General features: G+C 33.4%; 1 protein-coding gene across 1 annotated transcript in view; it reads right to left on the bottom strand.

The window, feature by feature from the left end:
- LOC142975126 (cytochrome P450 9e2-like) overlaps positions 1–15,026 on the bottom strand; it is a 285,548-nt gene that overhangs the window by 215,091 nt on the left and 55,431 nt on the right. Inside the window, exon 2 of the mRNA XM_076117817.1 lies at positions 2,909–2,925. The gene's annotated coding sequence lies outside the window, so the exon portion shown is untranslated. The remainder of the gene's footprint in view (positions 1–2,908; positions 2,926–15,026) is intronic.

The raw sequence follows: 15,026 nt of genomic DNA on the forward strand, positions 1-15,026 counted from the left end.
TATCTCATCCATTGCCATTAATGTAAAATTTAATTTAGAAAACGTAAATACAGTTAACATCCCTATTAATTATAAATAAAACGAACCACAATAAAATAACAATTACTCTATCACCGTTCGTTATCCGAACTATCTACAAAACAAACAATTAATTAAAATAATCACTTCACGTTTACACGCGGTTACAAATTGTTTTATTATGCCGGTATGATCGCTATCTGTTTTATGTACACCCCTATTGTCACGTTATAATTAACGCCGGTACGTTTGAAAAGGTCATATCTCACTTTATAAAGACATAGTACATGTGCCCTTTTGAAATTGCATATACAATTTTACGGTAATCATTTTTCTGCCTGCAATATTTTAACGTATTGAAAGACTATGTAAGACAATTTTCAATCATAAAATCATACCGTAATAATAAAGAAAAAAGAGAGGTTTGCCAGTATGATACACAATCAGTTACTTATAGATACATTAAAACCAGTTTTACGACTCATCGATATGTGTCAAATAACCTATCCGATAGATAAAAGAATGGCAAATAATTTGTCATTATACCACAAGTGGTCAATCCGGGTTTTAAAGTTGTCCATGCCTGACACCTGACAGGAATATAAGCTTAATAACAATATACATAATATAATAAATAAACCTCTGTATAATAACAGTTGTGATAAGTATTAGTACACAAACCTACAAATAGTTTTAATTATGAGTTCATTGTAAATCTGTTGATTGATAAAAATGGCGTACTGAGGGGGAGGCCTATACTTAACAGTGGGTAGAGTTGCGCTGAACGGGGAGATAGATCAAAATCAAATCATTTATTCATAAGTCTAATGCTGATAGTTATGATAGTCAATGATACAGAGAGTGAATTTACCGCCAGTTCAGAAAGTAGGGCCAATGAGAAGAGCTGGCAAGAAACTCCTGCCCACTCTTTTTAATCGCCAAATAGTTTTAACAATATTTCTATAAGGTATAAATCATTGATTATGTAAGAAGCTGTTACCAACACTATCGAACACAAATAGAGATAGATATTTAAATAAACAAAACATTCAAATTTTAATAAACCTACTATATGTTTTTTATCCAAAATTACAGCCTCAAACTAAAACTCTTGTCCATTTCATAACATGTTCATCTCATTCAAAATTTCGTTCATAACATTTCAATTCGCAGCTAAATGTAAAAATAAAATTTAAATAAATGAATATTCATGGTCGTCAGTTTTGTCGTCAAAATGAAAATTTGAAAATAAAATGTAATACATCACTGGTATTTGCGACTGTCAATTTGTGCAGAAATATGTCAGTTCGTATTAAACTATACGCCTGTCATCGTAGTTAATAAGAACCTATTATCGTATCATTCGATATTTATTTTAATTAGGTAGTTTGTTAGTTACATTGAGTTTTGAAAACACGTTTCCATGTTTTACCCGTAGATGCCTCAGGACTAGCTTGTAAAATAATACATAATTCCTTTAATAAAACTATTCTTATAAAATTTTAGTAAGTAAACGAAAATGCATAAAAAAATACATATTGTTGTGGCCACATGGGTAGGATAAATGTTAAAAGGTAGGTATTTTTTGTGCATGAAAGGGAACATAATTATAATTATTCAAAACGGAATTGAAACACTAGTACTAATGAACTGAACAAAACAGAAATTTTTGATAAAGATGATATAAAACTTTCGGTGTTGACCTCTGTCAACGTATTAATATGCAAATCCATCTCAAACTAGACCACGTTTTTAATATAAAAATGTCAACAGTACTAGTTTTATCTCGCAAAAAATGGTTCAGTTAATCAGGGCACTTTAATCGTCTCCATCTAAAAATTCGGCGCCGCTACAATAGCTTGTTACATCACAATGACGTCATAAGTACTTATTGGACTACCCTAAGTGTAGACTTAAAAAATCGCTCTCATAGCTGGGATTAAGATCTTTATGAATCTCTAATCAGGTCGTTTTATCGCTCCATTTTCATTTATGTCCTACTATATTTCCAATGAGGGTTTAGGTCAAACAAAATCACCTAAAGTTTGAAGAAAAAGAAATTATTTTTTATATTGAACTTGGGTGCTTAGTAATCTTAATGTTGACTGTAATAGCGGTAAAGGAACTTTGAACGGTGCTAAAACGTTATCCGTTGAAAAATTGTCGTGTAGTATTATTAGTGCTTTAGTCTGGCTTGTTCTAAGTTTTGGTATAGTAGTGAAGGTCAGCTTGTGGGAATGAGTCTAGTGGGAAACGGCTTTTAGAGTGTCTTTGTAGTTGAAGTTACACATTATACTTTTAAAATGGTATGTGTTATGTTCAGTACAGCTAATTACAACAATATTTCTGATTATTTTTTATCTTGCATAAAGTTGATAAAAATATTATTATATTTTACTCTACATTATATACCTTAAGGCTTTTATTCACTATCAACACAATAAACAGCCTTTTCCAAACCTTATAAAAGCCAAAATATTAAAGTATAAAACGTTCAACTTTACAACGTGCTGCATCAATATTCTAAACACAAGCAGGTGATACTTTCCACACAATACAACCTCTCCACTTTAAAATTGTCACCCGTTGAAAATTCCATTTTTACGTCACTTTATGCGATATTCGGTCGTACGACGAGATGTCGAGCGAGATGACAATAGCCGCCCGTACCACGTTAATGAAAAATGATATTCGTGCAACTGGCGGTGTAATCCCTTAATTTTAATACTTTTGCTGCAATATATTATACGGCAAGCAATATTTTTGCGTCATGCCGCGAAGGCCCAGATTGTCGCTGTCGTTTTAATATAATATCCAATTTGGTTCGTGATGAATGTATGCAGTAACGAAGCTATACAGTGAGTTAGGTATGTTAATGACAGTTACTTACCAGTGAATAACAGCGACCTGAAAAAAGAAAAAAATATTTTAGAGATGTATCATTAAAATCTGCACCCTTAAAATCTTACGGTTTTTCGATTCTGGTGTTTCCTATTTCCAGCCAAGAAATCATTGGCACTCAGAAGCCGTTTTTCCACTGGTAAATGTTTTTTTTTAGGGTTCCATACACTAAGGGTAAAAACCCTAATACTGAGACTTCACTCACTAACTATCTGACTGGCTGTGTGTCTGTTGCCAGGCTGTATCTCATAAACCATTATAGCTTTTTTGTGAGCTATAGGTAGGCGCACGTGAATAACCTATCATGAAAATAATTCGACATGCTCATTTCATAAATTAGGCAAAAGGTACAAATTATAATTTGTGGGTAATAACCGCATTCCGAAACCATTGAATCCATTAGACAAAAGTGGCTATCGAATATCAAAAAATACATTCACACGTATTAATTAGTTGCGGTTAGAATGTGAACAAAGACTAATTAAACTGTACAGGCGTGTGATTATTTAAACTCATTTAATTGCTATGACACGGGTTAGGTGTACTTATATCTATACTAATATTATAAAGCTGAAGAGTTTGTATGTTTGTTTCAACGCGCTTATCTTAGAAACAACTGGTCCGATTGAAAAAATATTTCAGTGCTAGATAGCCCATTTATCGAGGAAGGCTATAAGCTATATATCATTACGCTACGACCAATAGGAGCAGAGTACAAGTAAAAAATGTTACAAAAACGGGGAAAATATTGACCCATTCTCACTTACGTGACGCAAGCAAAGTTGCACGAGACAGCTAGTTTGATATAAAAAATATTTAGGCTTCTCCAGGGTGCGGGTCAATATAGTGATAGAGGGATTGAACCTGAGTCAAATTCGCTGGCCAAGTCCAAGTAAGCGCTAATTTGAGCATAATCGAGATTTAAGCATAGTTAGGCATGTAACGTTACACCACGACAAATTGATGATTATTTATAGATATAATTAATTTTTATGAAGTCATTAGTGTGTTGTTAGTCTTTGGGTTTGAAGTTTAATCCCTCGACGACTGGCCATGCAGCCGAGTGATTGAACCACTTGGTATTATTGATTTCTATTTCGGAATTAAGTTTGAACTTTTAATCATTTTATACGGTAACACAGTTTTGTGTTTCTTACAGTTTTTCGACAGTTAAAAATTGATGCATAAATATTTTTCTAGCATCAAAATCTTTTCGTCTATGTAACTTAAATAAAGGTACACAGGCCCAACTATTTTAACAAGTTTTGGATTTCAAATTAAGACTGCAACTATAAACTCAAGTCACGTATAAAGTTTTAATAAGCTAAATTATATTTACGAAACTTAATTTAGTTTTCGTTTACCAAAAATTACATTAAAAAAAGTCGTTAGTTGAGAAAGTTTACTTTGCGGGATGGCTGTTGTCTTAATAATGCATGAGTACTATCCACTATACGCCTTGACTGGGTTGAAAATTTTGATCAATTGAATGATCAGTAAGTACGATAAGTGACGAGTAAGAATATACATTTTTATGACTCCAAAAAAAGTTTGTGTGGAATATAGCCCATAGCCAGTTGCGCTCACCGGTCGGTAAACGATCGGTGGGTTAAGCAACCCTTGGCACGATCATTCCATAGATGGGTGACCGCATAGTGGTATTTGAACTGGGCGTCTTCGTGCTTCGGAGGGCACGTTAAAAGTCGGTCCCGGCTGTAATCTTCTACGATAACAGTCGTTAAGCCATGTCAAAGGCCTTCGGGCGGCTTGAACAACTTTGACACTAGGTTGACCACTAACCATACGATAAGAAGAAGAAGATGGAATATGTGTGCACAATAAATAGAAAGACTCTATACACAATAAATATTCGGATAGCTCGATTGAAAAATTTACGACCGATAGAATTTTACTTTTACTTATTTAGAAAGTCTCAGTCTAATTCTTAAAGCTGGCAATAATTTACAGTATTTCTGCTAAACTCATTGATAGTTTACCGACCGGTGAGTGCAACTAAAAGTTCCGTATATCCACATGTCGGTATATCTTTCAGTTAATTCCTAGCTCAGTTGAAACCAAAACATAAATCTGTGTTTACCACAATATACTAGCTACTACTGATCCGTTGCTAAGATATTTATTGTGGCACGATGAAAGGGGTATATCTGATTAGAGAGTTTGCTTGTAATGTAACTTTTTATTAACTATCGACATTGTATTGTCATGGCATAATGGTGTCTCAAGATTTTTTAAGATAGGTAAAAATGTAATGCTTGTTCATTATCAATTCAAGAGAAATATAACGCCAATGTCCCAGTACTGGATAATTTGATATAATTTACGACTCACAAGTTTTTGTGGTGTTGTCTGTAGTCTAATATGTTAACGTGTTTAAAACTCGAAATTGGTTTATTTAACAGAATCAATATAGTTTAACATAGCTCTAAACTGCATCTTGACAGTAAAACTTACGGTTAAATGTTCGATCTATTGAAGAAAAACGTTCGTGGGGAACCGCATTATGTTACACGTGAACTGTCTAATGTGTATCCCCCCGTATAAAACTTTGCACGGTGAAGGGAACAGAATTTATCAGCTTGATATTCTACGACGATATTTTATATTGACGGTAAAGAAACACGATTTGTCTATGATATTGGGCGTTTTTACATTAACCGACACGACATAATGACATAAGTCCGAAGCTTTAACATTTATGTACACTTTACATAAATTTTGTACATTAGATTTTATATTAAGTTGAGTTTCACAGTATATCTAATTTCTGTATATTATTATTAATTAATTTGGTTTCAGCGTATATCCTAGAAATAATCATCACTGAATATTTGCGTCAGACGATTCCAATTCGTTCTATCACGGTTGCACTATGCGTATCTGAAATTAAATTTAAATATAATAGCTTATTTCTTGGTTTTGTTAGATCCATGCCTAAGCGTACAGATTCAATTACAACTCTTCTTCTTTCCTTCTACTATAATATCGGTTTCACGTCGTATCGTGGTCGTGTCGTATACTATAAAACGCTCATATAAGTAAGCTACGCCAGCTGTGTCAATATTTTTAAACTGAGGCATCATAACGCAACGTAACATGAAACTTATAAGTTTTGAAAGCAGCTAACTTTAAGCTGTTTTCACTCAGTAAAGATATCTTCAACGCTATTACTCTTTATAAAGACGAACTTTGTTTTTAATAAACGTGGAGGATTATAGATCGATGTTTCATAAAAATGTTTTAAAAAATGTTTTTTGGCTGCTGGTTGATAAATGATTAGTAAAAAATATTCTACAAGTGGAGGTTTTAGATGTTTCGTTAAGTGGTTCACAGAATACATGTTATGTAGGTAGCTCTGTAAACACAGTCTATGTATCGATAGGAATGTTGTGGTTACTACGACTATGAAGCAAAATGTTAAAATAATTTGTTTATTTGAATATGTGAGACACGTCATATAAAAATAATATAATAAGTTTCGATATAATGTAGAATATCTTTTTACGAATGGTATGAATGAAATATTCCTATACATTTTTTACATAATTGCTTTGCTACATAAATGTCTACGATGACATCAGCTACGCTCTCCATCTGCTACGAAACACCGACGCTTGCTACGCAGTCTCTACAGTTGCTACGGATATTGTAGCTGTGTTCTACGTCATACATTTATTATCTACATAAATCATACTCTATTGACAATGTCTTTAATAGCTTTGTATAGGTTTAACCGGGGGCTACGAAGTTCTGTATGACTGCGGTTGACATTATTCGTAGCCATTTCTCAAATAAACTACTAGAGTATATGTACGAACTAGCCGCATAGATCCGTTTATAAATTGATTTTTGAGAACTAAAGTATCCAAAGTTTAACTGCGGGTGTTTAACTATCTTAGTAGTTTTTATATTTTCAGCAAACACACAGTATTGATCAGTATGGAGGATGGTAGTTGGATTTTATTTTGTAAATTAAATCAGTAGAAAGGATTAAATCCGTGAATACACTGTGACAGCCTGATAATATTAAACATGAAGGGAGCAAGGGGAGTTTGTAAGGTTCATACCATGTAACATTCTCAGATCTCTACACTCCTACAAAAAAGGCGTTATTTTTAACCGACTTTAAAAAAGGGGAATGTTCTCAATTCAGTTGTATTTTTTTTCCTGATTACATTTTGCTGGGTGGACCAACTTTGATGATTTATCTTTTTATTGAAAGCTCATATGTATGTATGAATCATATTAGACAAGGCTCTTGACATACAATTTTTATATTATTGTCATAAGATATCACCAATATGAAACAAAATAAACCGCGTGTAAACACTAATATGATCATATTAATGGTGTTTGTCCATTCATCGGATTTCACATAATATTATTATGCAATCAGAGTTTTACAATTTTAACTTTTAGCACTTTTGTATTCCGATACAATATTGGTTAAAAATACATACTATTTTTCGTTGTGCAGTAGTTATTAATTTTGTGAGCAAATAACAAATATTATGCGACAAATTCAACAGTAATAATATTACGGATACTAAAATTGATTTGAACGGATGTATGAATGTTTGTCACTCATATAAACATAACATAGCGCCTGTTATACCCAAAGTTATAGTCAGAGGTCTATGAAATATAACCGCGTGTTGCCATTTACAATGTCAGTCACCTAGGATTGAGCCTATTGCCATATTATATTATATTATCATAGTAGATAATCTGATTTAAATAAGAAATTTTACGGATCTCTCAGGTCACGGAAAATGATCTGAGAGATCCGCAAAATTTCTTATTTAAATTAAATTATCTATAATAATAATATAATAATATAATAATTTAATAATCGAATCTGAAACCTCGAGGTTAGCAGTCAGATATCCACACTACCTACCGCACTACAAAGTCATTCAACAAATTGTTTGTTACAGTTTCATACAAATAGTTTATCATTCGGCTTAGCAAATGATATCCATCCTGAGTTATTCCTAGAACAAATTCCACATAAATAAAGTCCTAAGCGGAAACTACATAGTTGAATGATATTTAGTATTTACGGTTAATTAATTAGAGTATTTAATGATGTATAGCCAAATAAAGTGCAATTTTCAGTTAATTATTTGCACTTCAATGTTTTCTAGTTAAATTGATTTTATGTATTTGTTTATTAAGCGACATTTTATATGAATTAGTTTACATTTGCAGCAAAATTTACGTTTCAAAATCAAATAGGAGCTCGGTAAATGATTTAGCACATTATGAATCGATAAGGTTAAGATATCTGTTCAAATTAATCAGAAGCGTACTAAGAAGAGTTTATCGTTTGCTAAGATCGTTGTTACAAATATAATTATTTTGTTTCTACTTACCTTCAAAAGTACTAAGTGCGATGTTTTTATGCATAACTTATATGCATGTAAACATATAGCTTACATGCATATAAGTATACAGGCAAATGCTATAAAGAATTTCACAATTTTTGGTTTATATTGAAAATGTTATATTATTATGTCAGTTGTTTACATGGTATACTTTAAAAACTAAGAAATATGTTTAAAGAGTTAAAATAAAGAAATATATAACATATATTATACTTATAGTTTACGAAATCACGTTCTACGACGGCAAACTCAAAGCTAAAAACCTTTCGATACATGTTCTCTCAGTAATTCGTAGTTCACCTTCACGCACTTGTTATGTTAATAAGATCGTAGCCGTTCAATTCCAACCATTTAAATACTCGATGCTCGAACGAAAGATAAAAGGAACTGTTTTCAGATAACCATTGAAGCTTAATATAAAGGAAACTGGCGGAAAATCTGTTTAGAGGAGAATTTAGTGGCTCCTGATGCGCTTGAGTTTTTTTCTGGTTTGGTAAATGGTGACTGGAAGGGGTTGCAGCGATTTCGAGTTTAAATTACTATGTATGGGTATATTGTGGGTGAAGGTATGAAGGCGCCACAAGCCGTGACTTTTGTATTCGGTGATTATTACTTTTTTTTTTAAACTCTGTAGACGGGGACTTTACGAGGATGCAAACCACTTTTTTTTAATGGCGTGACTATTTTTTTGTCTATTAGTACTCATATCAAGAACTAACGTACAATTGTAATCTTAGCCTATGCAATCGATGTCATCCAGCTAGGACACCAAAACCGAAGTTATAGATGGACTCCGAATGAGGCAGTTACCTTCGTCATGCTTACGATAATGCTTTGATTGCTTGCTTTAGCTACTTCAGCGTTAAGACTTGATAAATTTTAAACTTTAATTTCTAATACTCAAACTGATCTCTTATAAAATTGCCAAGTATCAAAGTGTCCGCTTCACTTGCATTACCATTCATCCCACGAGGCGGGGCAGAGACGGTAGTCAATCGATCAAAATTGTACGATCTAATCGCGCTATCAAGTGCCGGAGCCAAATGGCGATCGGAGATTTACATAACAACGGGACGGAATGTCGCCCGACCTGATATTGGAAGGAAGTGATTATTTGAGAAATGATTTTGCTTTTAGAAGCTTGATATTGAGGAATTTTCAAATAGATTGGTAAAATGTTTAATGTAATTAAACGTAATGTATTATTATCCTTTATTTTATATCGTTAGCGATTTTGCAAGAGGCGTGATATTACGAAAGGTAATGTGGCGTGGTAATTTAGTGTGTCTTTGGGGTGCATTTGAAACCCAAGTCGTAGAGTGGTTTCGATTTCAAATCTTGGATCAGACTAAAAAGTTATATCTGGATTTCAAAACGTTTTCAGAGATGACCTATAGGAGTAGATATAGGAGTATGAAGTAAGTAAAGCTAAAGCTATTGGTCCTGCGCCTGACCTCTCACTTGTCTGGTCAGAACTAAACTACTGTCCCACTGGACTATGAGAGTGGTGGAATTGAGAGTGTACTGTATTGTGTTCACACTCTGATACTTTATATGAGCGCTTATTAAGCAACAGTCTTAGTTTAAAGTAAAGTTTAGGACAAATCTTTTCTTGTATGGTGCCCACATTCTCCTAGACGCTTCATCACTGGTTCTGTCAATTGTAGACAAGGTCTATTTTCAAGCTTTTATCCACCTAAAACTAGACAGAAGCCTACACACACATCTCTGAAACACTAAAATCAGTGGTTAAAGTAATCCAATTTTAGCAAAGCGAAAGACAATTTCTTTTAGCAGACTATTTTTTGGAAAAAATCACAATAGAGAGGAAACTCGAGTGGAATCCCAATTACGGGAAGGCTAAACAATTAGAAGTAAACAAAACAATAGTACATAATGAGCAGCTCATTACCACTGGATGTTTGTAGTAGGCAGCTTGTGACGTCACTCGTCCCAAGGCGACCGCACTTGCCTCTCGGTACAGTCTCAATCAGTGTCGCTGTGTTGGACACGTGAGTGGCGATTTTGGTTCGTTTCTGTTCTAAGTGACACGCGTAAGCGATATGAAAAGGGAAGAAGGATCTTCTTCGCCACATCGACGTTACATTTGCTTTCTACTTCATTAATTTGTGGTGAAGTCATTGGGCGGCACTTATATCCTCTTGAAGCTATTCATTCGTTCGTCATCGTCCTCACCACCTTTACTGTTAGGAAGTTGGGGGCTCAGCGAACTTAAAACTATAACTACACTAGTTAATGTGTCTTGGATTATACTTGTCTTGTCTTGGATCTCAAAGGTACGCCATAATAGTGAAATTGCGAATCAGTACCATGATCTTAGTGTAAGCCATTTCATGGATAATAAGAATGCAAGGCAAGTTTCAACTAAGCTATGGTGTTGTGACGCGTCTGAATACTTTCGCACGATGCTATTATTACAGCGGCACTCTCTTGTGACTGGCACCAAGCTATCGTCCGTATATTGGTCATATTAGTTGTGGCCCGCGGGAACAGCGTACTGGCCGTTAATTAATGAAATTGGATGTTACGCAACGAATGGCTGCTTAGTTTGTTATCAAATGTCCATTTATTTACCTAGTACCAGCTATTACCGCACTAATGACTGTTGCCCAACATTACTATTAATATTCATATTATTAGTTTTGCAATTAATGTGTTTCGACCCTCTTGGGATTAAATATTTATGGAATTGTCAATGAAATATTGTTGCATGTTCAATTAGCGCCATCTGTTGGTGATGTATTGTAACATTTGTGGTAGATCGGTTTCCTGATTTGAATGTTAGATCTGTATTGTTTTTGTGGAAATCGAGCCCTCCCTTGGTATGTTAATTTTTCAAAGCATTTTATTAAATAATTACTATTTAGCAAAAGAAAAAGCTGCTAAACCAAGCCTTTGACTAGCAGTGGGAGTGAGTGAGGTTGTATTATACGCCATAACTCAAAAATACACATAGTCAAACTTTGTAACATCATGTTCATTCGATATTCGATCAAACAGTATCAATTTCATTGTTAAGTATATTAAAATAATATACGTGAATCAAAAACTAATTTGTTGTTTTCAAACGCCACATGTTACGCCCAAATTCTTCCGTCAAACGTCACGGCGTGACCTACAACTATTAGCAATAACTAAACGAGCTCAGCATCGTCACTACAAGCTCCCAATAAAAATATACCATAGGATTATAGCGACAATATCGTGTCACAAAACTAGCTGCTGTACCTCGAGAGCGCATATAAAATATAATTTCACGATCGTTGTCATCCTCCGGCACCCGGTACGAAAGTATCAAAACCATTGTCATACCACAAACGCTACAGGTAATAATCACCTTTAAAGTTGAAGGGCTAAGGTTGATAATCGCATCAAATGAAAGGTAGTTCTCGATAGATATAGGTGTGGTTATCCGTGCAGCGTAAATGGAACAATATACAAGTATTATAGAATGTCGTATTGCAAGCAAAGGACAGAAGTTTAAACTATTATTGTGGTTTTATTGTTAGGGGTGAATTAGTAGGGGCTCGTTTATTGGTGAGGGAATTAATATGGAAGGTTTATATTGCAGTCATTAGTGATTCGGTTTGTATTAATGATGGAGTTGATAGTGATTTTGATATCAATTTCAGATTCTTGATTTACATAATTACTTATTAAAAAAGCTCTTTTCCATTTGGGTAGGCAGAACTTAAAAATGCCATAATTATTATATTATGTTCTACAGCGATGGTTAGTTCGACACATAGTTTTTGTTAGTTCAAGTCCTTGTTTGTTGTTTTTTTTAATAATTCCAAACAAACACAATATTACGTCTGGCCTACCTGAAGGCGTAGGCAGAGGTGTATAAAATATACTGGCATTTTACTATTAATACTGTTAGTCTCAGGTTATAGAGGCGAGTCTATTGCTATATACCGCGCACGTTACCAAACTCCGAGTTAAAAATATTTATTTTTAATTTTTATTAAAAATAGTTTTCAATTTATATTTAAAATATTATTTTAATATAAATTCAAAAGATCGAAAGTACTTCGCCGGACCCTGGAATCTCATGACCAACAGTTGAATGCCTTGCCATGGAGGCAGTTCATCGTTTCCAGTGGACAGCGATGCCAAAAAGTACTTCCACGTACAACGCACTTTCCATACTCCTTTTCTTTGACTCTCTTATTTTTTGTTTACTTTAGCGTAGTTATATTTTCATTTCTATAATTTGTAAACTCATTACTTCATAAATAAATAAAGGTTAAACTAAATAGGAAAATAAACATAAAAATATGATAAATGAAATAAGTTTCGTAGACTATTAAATTACCACGTACGTACGTTGAAACATAGAGGCGTAGATTAAATCGCGGAAGGAGCATATTTTGGTCGCGAGATAAGAAGGTGCCAAGTTTCATAGGCGCACGGTAGCTCTTGCCAAGTGCACGGTTATCGTGCACAGTATTTTAGTTAAGACAAATTCTTTGGAGTTATGTTTTTCTTTACGGCTCTTCTGGTTTATTGTAAAGTAACATTATGAAGTAGAAATTTAAAAGTAGTTATGATATTTATATGATTGCACTTCTTGTAAATAATATGGATTACTTTGTTCTTGTTTCTTTTTAGTTGGAAGCTTTTTTTCTAAAACTAGAAGTCTCTTGCAATAACAATCCACTGCATGCTTATTGTAGTAAGAATAGATAAATATATTATATTTCAGGTTTCAGGAATTACAATCATTCGGATTCACGATAACTTCCCAATGACTATTACTCTTTCCTTGTAAACACAAGTAAAATTCGTTATTAAATATATCAGACAGTCAGTATACGCTTTCAAAATATTAAAGAATCAACGCTATTTGGCGCCCTAACTAATACAAAATAATTCCGTCACAAATCTAGCCAGTCATAAAATATAATCCTACATCGTAAAGCAGATTATAACAAAACACACTGATAACATCAAGTATAGTACAATATACAAGTTTTTCACAAACATACTTGAACGACGCAACAAGTGCGCTGCAGGTGTAAGGAGCTTTAATACCACTTCAAACGCTGTGAACGCTACTTTTTCAAGTGATAGAGCCTTCAGAGAAAGAATGACGTGAAATTGAAACAACATTATGTAACTTAAGCCTTTATTCGTCTGACGTATTAACGCATAGAACGTCTTTAGAAACAGCTTGGACGTATTTGCGCATTAATAGTTTGTGAAAAGTTACGAAGATTGTTAATAACTACAGATCATTTAGTTTTACTATTATTTCTTGTATATAATCAGTCTGTTGAAATGTTTTGCTGAAATTTACCATATATTTATCTGTTACGCTTTAACGTCTTAACTGCTAGACCGATTTTTATAAAAATGTACAAAAATATGATATGAAAAGGTGTTCAAACATCTGCTAGAAAATAATTTCGTCCCTTAGCAGCTGTAATAATGTACGAGGGGAGTTCCTTTCACGTAGAATAACAATACTTTAAAAGTGTATTTAAAAACTGTAATAAATCTAGGTATAAATATAATACACTCTATACAGTACACCGCCTTGGTATATAATACATTGAACATCATAATATTCAAAACTTCTATAACATAATCAACTAATATATTCAATATCGGTATTATCATTAATATCAGAGTACTTATACAAGTTGTTTCATCTCAGGCTCCTTGCCAAAAAGACGCGATTTCATTAAAATAAACAACTTGGATAAAACTTAGGGTAGTTTTGGAAAATTTTGTCGTAAATTACAATACTTGTATAGTTTTTTGGAAAAGTCTGTAGCAAGTTGTAGTTGAAACTTTGGCGTAATGAATGAAATAAAAATATTTATTTAATCAAATCTATTTTATTCGAGATTATAAACTGTACTTGTTGTTGTATTTAGTTAAGTGATTAAGATAACAATAAGACAAGGGATATTTTGTACTACCTATGTAATTAGGTAAAGCTGTTAATCTTTCTTTGTTATTTTTGGTCTGTAGCTTTTTTGGTTACGGAAAATGTTTCATAAAATGTGTAACATGTGATGAGACTGAGTACACATTTTTCCTTATGTAGTACGTTTAAACGACATTATATATTTGAGATAAATATAAAATATAATGGCACAGTCTCTAGTGTATCTGACTGCTGGTCATGAGCTGTGTATATGAGGTATCAGACAATAGGCTCGCCTCTTATTACATAGGACTAACGTCTTGTTAATGAAAACAGTAACTAAGAAGTGGACGTATTTCATTCAATTCTGCCTACAAGTTCGGGTATAAATAACATCCGATGTAATCGATATAAGTGCAAACATAAAATACTTTAATCAAAAAATAATTTAAATTTTTAAAAAGCTCCGCTTTAAAATTAAATGAAACTCGTTTACCAACATTTGTAAGGAAACAATTCAAGTTTTTCCTTCAGCCTCAGTTCAAAGTTGAGAGTAAATTGTTTCAGAGAAAACGTTAGTTAATTCAACCGGCGACGTAATCAGTGGACAGACAGCATCTTGTTAAGTTGTAATTAGCGTCCCCTTTGACAATCTGTGTAGTTAAGTAAGAAATTAAGTACGGTCCAGGAAGATTGACCTCCCAAACAAATTTCAACTTTATCACTTAAATGCTAGAGTCCATTTTCGTGTGTTGTTTTCTTGTTACTTATGCCAATTGTCCATTCTTATTAGGCTTTAAGGT

Source organism: Anticarsia gemmatalis, chromosome 8 (genome assembly GCF_050436995.1).
Source record: "Anticarsia gemmatalis isolate Benzon Research Colony breed Stoneville strain chromosome 8, ilAntGemm2 primary, whole genome shotgun sequence".
NCBI lineage: Eukaryota > Metazoa > Arthropoda > Insecta > Lepidoptera > Erebidae > Anticarsia > Anticarsia gemmatalis.